The sequence below is a fragment of the Cetorhinus maximus genome, chromosome 9, assembly GCF_964194155.1.
Source record: "Cetorhinus maximus chromosome 9, sCetMax3.hap1.1, whole genome shotgun sequence".
Taxonomy (NCBI): domain Eukaryota; kingdom Metazoa; phylum Chordata; class Chondrichthyes; order Lamniformes; family Cetorhinidae; genus Cetorhinus; species Cetorhinus maximus.
Genome location: NC_135887.1, coordinates 125256761 through 125266524, shown reverse-complemented (window position 1 = coordinate 125266524; position 9764 = coordinate 125256761). Strand labels below are relative to the sequence as shown.

The window sequence follows — 9764 nt, the reverse complement described above, 5'->3', positions numbered from 1 at the left end:
GCAAGAGCTGTTTCAATGCTCTGGCAGGGACAGAAAGCTGATTGGAGGGGCTCAAACATGGCATGATAGACACAGATTTGGGAGGTGACAACATGTTCAAGGACAACAAGTTTGGAGATGGGGCAGTGGTTTGAAAGAACACAGAGGGTAAGGGTAGGGTTTGTTGAAGCATGGTGATGATGGCAGATTTGAAGGGGACAGCGACAATACCTGAGGAGAGGGAACTGTTTACAATATCAACTAACATGGGGGTCAGGAAGGCAAGTTGGGTGGTCAACAATTTGGTGTGAATAGGATTGAGGGAGATGGGTCTCATGGACTAGATGAGCTTAGAGAGGGCATGAAGGGAGACAGGAGAGAAACTAGAGAAAGATGTGAGTTCAGTACAAGAACCTTTGACCTGATCACTTCGGGGAAGGGACAGAAACAGCAGAGGCAGCTGAACCTGATCTCAGTAGGGAGATTGAGGAATTGAAGGGAATCAATAAGAAGGTTATGTGGAGAAATTAATGGGATTGAAGGTTGATATGTCCCTGGAACCTGATGACCTACATCCCAGAGTGTTGAAAGAGGTGGCTATGGAGATAGTGGATGCATTGGTGATCATCTTCTAAAATTCTATAAATTCTGGAATGGTTGCTGCAGATTGGAAGGTAGCAAATGTCACTCTACAATTTAAGAAGGGAGGGAGAGAGAAAACAGGCAACTACAGACCTGTTAGCCTTACATCAGTAGTAGGGAAAAAGATAGAATCTATTATAAAGGATGTGGTAATTGGACACTTGGATAATAATGATTTGATTGGGCATAGTCAACATGGTTTTATGAGTGGGAAATCATGTTTGACAAACCTGTTGGAGTTTTTTGAGGATGTTACTAACAGAATTGATCAAGGGGATTTGGTGGATGTAGTATACTTGGATTTTCAGAAGGCTTTTAATGCAGAGTACAGGAGTACTGAAGTCTTGCTTCAATTGTACAGAACATTGTTAGACTGTGTGCAGTTTTGGTCCCCTTACCTTAGGAAGAATATTATTGCCATAGAAGGACAGCACCGAAGGTTCACCAGACTTGTTCCCAGGACTGTTGTATAATGAGAGAGGGATGCTGCACTGCACATCTGTGAAAGCCGGGATCAAAAGACCCCAGAAGAAATGTGGAGCACTGTTGAGTCGTGAGAATTTTCGAGCACAGTGGCAATCCAACCGTCGTTACCACTGCTTGGAAAATCCATACCATTGGGGATGATTGTCTCAGATTTGCACTAAGTGCAGTAGTGGTTGTGGAAAAGGTTGTTTTACCCACCAGCCACAAAGGGAGATTTTCATGCCATATTGTCCCATTCCAAGTGCGTCCTGCCTCATTAATAATGCATTTACGGGAAACACTCCAGATTGCTGGCGGAGCTCAGCCTTTCCTCGGTCCATATTTAAAGTGCATCAGAGCGCAAGCTTACTTCATGTCTTCAGACTGGGACTGCTGCAGACGTCAGCCTGGGCCCGAAAGCAAAGAAGACTGCAGCTCCTAAATTTAGTGACTCCTCTCTGGGGTGCCTGCTGAACGCAGTGGAAGGCCGCCCTGATGTCCTCTGGCCGCAGGAGGTCCGCCAGAGTCACCAATCCGGCCTGGGAGGCGGGGGCAGCAGCGGTCAGTGCCACCAGAGCATGGAGGAGGTCACAACCATCCAGTGCAGGAAGAGGATGAATGCTCTTATCCGTTCTGCCAGGGTAAGGCAACCACCTCATCACTCTCAACCCACACACTCACACATCCATCAAACGCCCCAAGGGACAACACCATTAACTCTCACACACCCACACATCTTCATCAGGCCCAAATCTTCTGAAGCTCGTGTCCTCGTTCCGTCCATGGCTCCACTCACCACACAAACATTCCACGTAGTGCCACATGTCCTGCTCACAGCCTATCCATCTGTTTTCATGCAGGAGAAGCTGGCTCACAACAGCAGGGAGAGACCGCTGGTGGAGTGGCCCACATTAGGCCCCTCACTCACTTTGAGGAGCGTGGCTTCGTGCTGACTGGTGAGGACATGGACCATCCCTGTCGGCAACGAACATCCACATGAGGATCCTGCACCACATCATTCCTCCCTCAACGCAAATGTGAAAGTTCTCTCTCCTGCTTTTGACTCTGCTGCCATGCACTAGTTATCTCTACTTGGGTTCACAGGGAGCTCTGCCAAGCAACCGACACCCAAGTCCCTCAGCTCCACCACGTCCTCACCTCCAGCCAAGAGGACACCTCCTCCATTGAAGAGCTGTAAATAAACAGCCTGGAAGACCCGTCACAGCGCTTACCCACACCCTCCATCAATGCAGACACACACATAGGCGGGACCTAGATCTAGAGCAGGCTTGGATTCACAATGTGATGGTCATCGCATGGATACGTGTCCACAGTAGGAGAGGCAGGCTCAGCCGAGCACCCTCAGCACTCGGAGAACTGCTGGGAAAGAGGCATCTGTGAGTTCCGAGTCAGGTGACGAGCCTCTGGAATCAGCCTTCCAACTGATCCTGGAAAGTCAGCAGAAGGCGGGGGAACATCACGCAAAGCTGTTGGAAGTCCTCAACAGAGTGGCATGTGAGTTAGAGGAGTGTGTCCGCCTGCGCCCTGAGGAAGTGGTGCCCACATCTCCATGGGAAGGATGACAGATGCCATGGAGACCCTGGTCCAGCAGAACGTTTAGATGTGCGCAGACCTGCACTCTATCGCAGTAGCCATGCGTGAGTCCCTCAGTGGCAATGTGAGAGGGAAACAGTGCACCTCAATGTACCTCCAGGTGCTTCTTCCCCTCAAGAAGTCAGGCTGAGACCCTCAGACACCCGAAGGGAGGAGGAGCGGCAGCTGGACACCCCTGGGTCATCCACTCAGGAATCTCAGAGGCTGTCCGTTCTCTCCAAGTCCCCGTTGCCTGTGACCCCGTCAACCTCGTCCTCTGTCACCACAGAGGGAGCAGCTGGCCCACAGGAGGACAGCCAAAGCAAGCCGGGGCCCTCAAGCTGTCCAGAAGATGCACACTGGAGTCATCAGAGGCAGCAGGTCCAACCAGTGCACAGGCTGTCTCCGCCCCTGCTGCAGATGTCAGGATAGCACCTAGAAGAAGTGGTAGGCCTAGAAAAGTTAAGAAATTCTGATTACAAGTGGTTGCACGGGTGGACACATTTTCTCACTTTATAATCTGAAAATATGTTCACTTTCACTGAATAATGTGTAATGTTGTCTTTCAGCTTCATTGGCAGGCTTCACAAGTACTCCCACTGCATTCCCCCCGACACTAGCAGTTCAGCTGCACGCAGCCAGACCATGAGTCATTATGGAGGGAGAAGTGTATGTGTGGCAGGGCCTTTCAGAGTCTCGTGCAAGCACTATCCCACACACGTAGAGCCTTCACTCATCACACTCATCTCATTGTCCCAAGCGTTTTCAGTGCTGCCTGCTGGGGTTCTCTTTCAGTTGTCCATCTGAGCTGACCTGCATCTCCGCCCACCCAGTGATCGCACTCCCATGCAGTGCCTGTGCCCGTCCAACACGAAGCTCCGCCCACTTTGGATTTTGACAACCATGGTAGTCGCTAAGTTTCTGATCAGCTCCCCCATCCTTTCCCCTTCCCCAGTCACCCAAGTCGTTACCCCCATCACTGTCAACCTCCCCTGGCATCACCTTCCTTCTCTCCACTGTCACCTACCAACCTGAACCTTTGTCTTTCCAGGATGTCCAGGTGAACGTGCACATTCCCTACCTTCCTGAGACTCCAATCCCATCCACATTGACCTCCCCGAGCTCCTCCTTCACACTTCCAGGGTCCATGTCTCCCTCCGAGTCTCCATCATCCATCCTTGCCATCCCTTTTACCACTACTGACGTACCCTCACCCTCCCACCTTTCCGGCTTCCTCTGCCCCCTCTCAAACTCACTATTCCCTTCTGCCATGTCCACCTTCAGTTTGCCCCCCAGGAGGCAGTCATTGACTCCACAGACCCCTCCCTTGCACATTCACCTGGACCTTCCCCCCCCCTCCCCCCCAACTTACTGCCTCCTCCACAATTGCTCCTTCTTCCTCCCGGACACCATCCCACCTCCAAACTCCCTCCCTTACACCTTCCTCCCCTGGACACCTTCCTCCTCCAAACTCTTGTCCTTACACCTACCTCCCCATTTGCCACATTCTCCCCATTACGCCCTCCTCCCCCCATACTCCATCCTCCCCCTCCCAACCTCAGCCCCCCCCCGACACCTTTGTTTCCCCCCACACCCCGCCAACTTCACAGGCCCCGCCCCTGGTACACCTTCCCCAGTCAAACCTAGACCTTCCTCTCCCATTCTTCCCACACCCCCCCTTCCCCCCATGTCCGGTACATGCTCCTCGCTGATTATTTGTAGCAGCCTATGAACAAGACCATGATGTTCCGAAGCATACCCAAGACATCAACAGAGACCTCCCACCTTCTGTGAACTGCTTCGCAGCAGAGCCAAGTCCATGAGAATCCACCCAGCATGTGATGCATGTGTCCCTCCGTAGCTGTAGGGCTCCAGCATCTTCTGCTCCTTGGATGTCCGCGATCTGAACAAGGCCCTAACAGTATGTCCCAATTTCTGCACATCACACTTGTCCAGACATGTTCTGGGCCAGCGTGTTTTCCCACCGGTGTAACAGTAAATTTAGCATGGGGGGTGCTATCCCTGTCTGGCCTTATTTTGCATCCCATTACCGGGATACAAATTGGATTCACTCCGACCTCCAGTGGGATTTGCATTCTGCCATGGCAGACACAGTTGAATGATCCCGCTGTGCTCTCATGCTGGCGTGAAACCAATTTCTGTCCCTCATGCCGAATTGTCCCCCTACCCCCAACCACGCAATGACACCTGACGCCAATGGGACTGGACGATTCCACTCAATTGTTGCTCTCTCCACCGGTGCTGCCAGGCCTTCTAAGTATTTCCAGCACTTTCTATTTTCAGTCAGAAGCCCGTCCAGTGTAGATAATTGTCCACGTGAAATTGTTGAGGTTTATCAACAAAGAACTATTTTAAATTATATTAAGATTATACAAGCATATAGGACATGAACAAAAAACTTTCAAAAATACTGAATCTACACAAATGGAAAGAAAAACCAACTTTATTCAATGCAAAGAGAAATTCACCGTAAAACTTTTAAAATTTAGCAATTGAAAAGTGAGGATCATGGAAACAGCAGAATGCAAACAGAGACTAACTACGTTGTGACAAATATATACCTGTACATTACTACCTATTGTCTAGGTCCTAGAAACATAAATTAATTCTGTCACAGGCAAAATGTGGCGCACACAACATTTGAAACTCATACTATAGCACCATATACAGACAGGTATTTAAAATGGGTTTTACCATCAGAGTATAGTTGACTGAAGTTGTCAATGAAATGCATACCCCATTTCACTTGTGTCTTTTTAATAAAAATCAGCAGGTAAGAATATTATCCCCACTTGTTCAATAATTTATGCTATGGTGTTTCTCGTGGAGATATAATTGAGTTTGCATCTATCATTTTACCTTGTGGGCACGATAACAAATAGCAACAGTCATTACATTCATGCATAGTTGATGTGTAATAATATCCACATTGTAGGAACAAGCATTGTATCATTATCCTTTGCAAGTTTAATAAGTGATAATGTATATTTGATCCCTGACCAAGAACACACTTCATATACACTGTTATTGTAAAAGTCTTCCCTTTTCAAAAACCATTTCCTACCTCATGCCTTGTAATACACCATGACTGGCTTAAGAGTGAACTGGTGCCTCACCCCTGCCAATATTATGTTTAGTTTACACTGCACACAGGTATGTCAACGTAAATGATTTGCTTTCCCAGAGGGACAAAAAATCAGGAGACTTTATTCCTGGGCCAGGATTTTTTACCTTGTCGGGCGGGCCCGGGAGCAGTCGCGGAGCCGACCGCTGCCTGCGATCGAGCCCCAATATCAATTTCAGGCTGGCTGACCAGTTAATGGCCAACCAGTGTAAATCGGGCGCTGCAGCGCTCAGCGCTGCCGGATTGGAGGGCAGGAGGAGGGCGGGCGTGGAAGTTCGCGTGTGCCCGCAAATGCGTGCAATGAAAGTTCCCTGAGGCACAAAGCTGCCTTAGGGAGCTGAAGGTTTAAAAAATCAGAGATAAAAAACTTAGCTATGTTAAGAACATGTCCCCTCATGTGAGCCTGCCAGCCTGAAATTGAAGTTGGGGCTCAATCGCAGGCAGCGATCAGCTCCGTGACTGCTCCTGGGCTCGCCCGACAAGGTAAAAATCCTGGCCCAGGAGTAAAGCCATGTGAAGCCTCCTGGTTTTTTGTCCCTCCTGGGAAAGTAAATAATTTATGTTGACATACCTGTGTGCAGTGTAAACTAAACATTAAATTGGCAGGGGTGAGGCACCAGTTCACTCTTAAGCCAGTTGTCATGTATTACAAGGCGTGAGGTAGGAAATGGTATTTGAAAAGGGAAGACATTTACAATAACAGCGTCACATGAGCAGGGACATGTTACAAATGAAATTTAAAAATTTTTATTCAACTTTTAATTGCTCTTGGAAACCTCATCACACCCATGGATCAGGTTTCCTAAAAAAATCCAAAGGCCGCTTGGCCTTTTCGCCTGCCTGCGCAAAGTTGGACGGGCAGTGAAAAATTTCATTGAATTACAACTTTAATGGCCTTAATATGCCTGTTAATTGTCGGCGAGCACGCTGACAACTCCCACACGCGCCCACTGACCGAAATATCGTGCGAGTGCGCAACGATGTCGGGATGCTCACCCGACGTCATCACGTATCATTTTACACTCGAGTGGGTTGGGTGCGTGCCTGCCCACTCAGCGCAAATTTCAGCCCCTGAACTATCTGAATGGAATTGATACTTTGACCAACAGCATGTGGTTTACTATGCAATTTTAATGTGACCTATTTGACGTGCATATTGGATAACAAAATAACTACATCTGCACATCCCCTCACAACCAGGAAAAAGTCTTAATCCATTTAATATTTTATATTATAAAGTGTTGACCTTGAGGAAGATACGGCAGTGAAAAACAGTCAAAAACTTCTTCACGTATCGTAGTTTCCGTGTTATTTCACATACACAATATATAAGTCGGATTTCATTGAGTCCAAACAGGAGTAGTACTTCCCTAAAATAGAATTAGAAAACGTTGGAAATACACAGCAGATCTGGCAGCATCTGAAGAGAGATAGGTGTTGGGATTTTAAATCGTTGTAGGGATGCAAATAGGAGCGGGTGCACTTTAAAAATAATGCTCCCGGATGATGTGTCAATGTCCCGGCGCCTCCAGGAAGTGTTGGAATTTTCAAAGCAAGAGCAGTGGTAGATGTGGGTGAGGGTGGGGGATGGTGGTGGAGTCAGGAAACCAGCTGCCTCCAACTAATGGCCTGTTAAGCCCCTAGAGGAGAACGATTAAGTCAGTTTTTTTATCATGAGAAATTTTTGGTGCCAGGGGATTTTGCACCAGCTCGAGCGCAGTACCTTTCTGTTGGCCGTTTTTAAAATTCTTTCACGGGATGTGGGCATCGCTGGCAGGGCCAGTATTTATTGCCATCCTTAACTGCCCTTGAGAAGGTGGGGTGAGCTGCCTTTCTGACCTTTCAAATGGTGTAGGTACACCCAAAGTGCTGTTAGGAAGGGAATTCCAGGATTTTGACCCAGCGACAGTGAAGGAACGGTGATATATTTCCAAGTCAGGATGGTGTATGGCATGGAGGGAAATTGCAGGTCACGGCGTTCCCATGGGTCTCTTGCCTTTGTCTTTTTAGGTGGCATACAAGGTTACCAACTCTCGGGGAAGAAGTTAAGGGACACTATGGCATGGGGATCTGTATGGCCTTGGGGGTGCTGCTGAACCTGTGAGAACGGGCTTGGGGGAGGTGAGACCAAACTGTGAGGCAGTTGTTGCTGTTGCTCATGTCATTGATAATTTCAATAGGGTGAATTTTTCAGCGAGTGGGGGCGGGGCCTGCTCACCAACGCGTAAAATGACCCGGGGTGATGTCGGACATACGTCAGCCCACGTCATTTACATTTTCAGGTCGGTGGGCACAGAACCGAGTTGACTGCGTGCCCGCCGACCTGTCAACGGCCACTTAAGGCCCTTAATGAAGTAATTGAAGTAATGAATAGACCTGCTCGTCCAACCTTAAGGTTGGCGGACAGGCCGGGAGACCAGGTGGGCTTCCGAAAAAACATGAAACCTCATCCACGGGCAGGATGAGGTTTCATGAGGGTTTTAAAAATGTTTATGAAATTTATAAATAAAAATCACTGACATGTCCCAGCTCATGTGACAGTGTCACACGAGGGAACATGTCATAATTTTTTTTTCTCCGTTCAACAGTTTTTAAAGTTGAAGCAATCTCCCTGAGGCAGCACTTTTGCCTCAGGGAGATCTGTGGGCTCTTTTACGCGTGCGCGAAAGAGCGCACAGACCTGCTCGGGGAATACCCCCCACTCGCGCAGGGAATGCACAGCGCTTCAGGGCGGACGTTACGCTGGCGGTGCACTCCCAATCGGAGGCACCAATCGGGAACCCGCCCACTCCTGCACAACCCCCCCTGACAGGGGAAAGATCCTGCCCAATGAGTTATACATCAGTAAGCTTGCCCTGAATTGTGTGAAACAGCTTCCATCAGGGGGAGATAGTGATGTAGTGGTAATATTACTGGACTAATAATTCAGAGGCCCAGGCTCATGCTCTGGGGACGTGGGTTCAACACCCACCATGACAGCTGGAGAAATTTAAATTCAATTAATAAAATCTGGAATTGAAAGCTAGGCTCAGTAATGGTAAATGTGAAACTATCATGAATTGTTTCAAAAACCCATTTGGTTCACTTAAGCCCTTTAGGGAAGGAAATCTGCCATCCTTACCTGGTCTGACCTCCATGACTCCGGACCCACAGCAACATGCGGTTGAGTCTTCACTGCCCTCTGAAATGACTGAGGAAGCCACTCAGTTCAAGGGCAATTGGGGATGGGCAACAAATGCTGGCTTTGCCAGTGATGCCGACATCCCATGAAAGAATAAATATAAAAAGTGTGGGTGTTATGCCAGACCATGAGGTTACAGATTCTAGTTGTTTACAATTCTGCTGCTAATTTCCCACGGCACTTCACGGATGCCCAGTTTTGAGTTGCTAGACCTGTTTGAAATCTATCCCATTTAACATGGTATTTGTGCCACATTACATGATGGAGGTATCCTCAATGTGAAGACAGAACTTTGCCTTCACAAGCGCTGTGTGGTGGTCACTCTTACCTATACTGACATAAACAGATGCCATCTGCAACAGGGAGATTGGAGAAGACAAGGTCTAATAGGTTTTTCCTTCTTGGTGGTTCCCTCACCACCTACTGCAGGCCCAGTCCAGCAGCTATGTCCTTTAGGACTCAGCTAGCTTGGTCAGTAGCCGGATGGACATTGAAGTCCACACCTAGAGTACATGTTGTGCCCTTGCCACCCTCAGTAATTCCTCCAAGTGGTGTTGAACAACACTGTTTCATCAGCTGAGGGAGGGCAGTTGGTGGTAATCAGTAGGCGGTTTCCTTGCCCATGTTTGACCAGATGTCATGTCACTTCATTGGGTCCAGAGTCAATATTCAATATCCCAGGGCAACTCCCTCCTGACGGCATACCTCTGTGCCACTGTCTCTGCTGGATCTACCCTACCAATGGGACAGGACATATGG

The 9764-nt window shown here is 48.5% G+C and overlaps 1 long non-coding RNA gene across 1 annotated transcript; it reads right to left on the bottom strand.

The window, feature by feature from the left end:
- Nucleotides 1–5127: 5127 nt before the first annotated feature.
- LOC144684994 (uncharacterized) lies at nt 5128–7356 on the bottom strand. The gene is made up of 2 exons (XR_013577602.1): nt 6450–7356; nt 5128–5818 (listed from the first exon to the last, which is right to left on the bottom strand). It is a non-coding gene; the product is annotated as an uncharacterized LOC144684994 (long non-coding RNA).
- Nucleotides 7357–9764: the final 2408 nt, after the last annotated feature.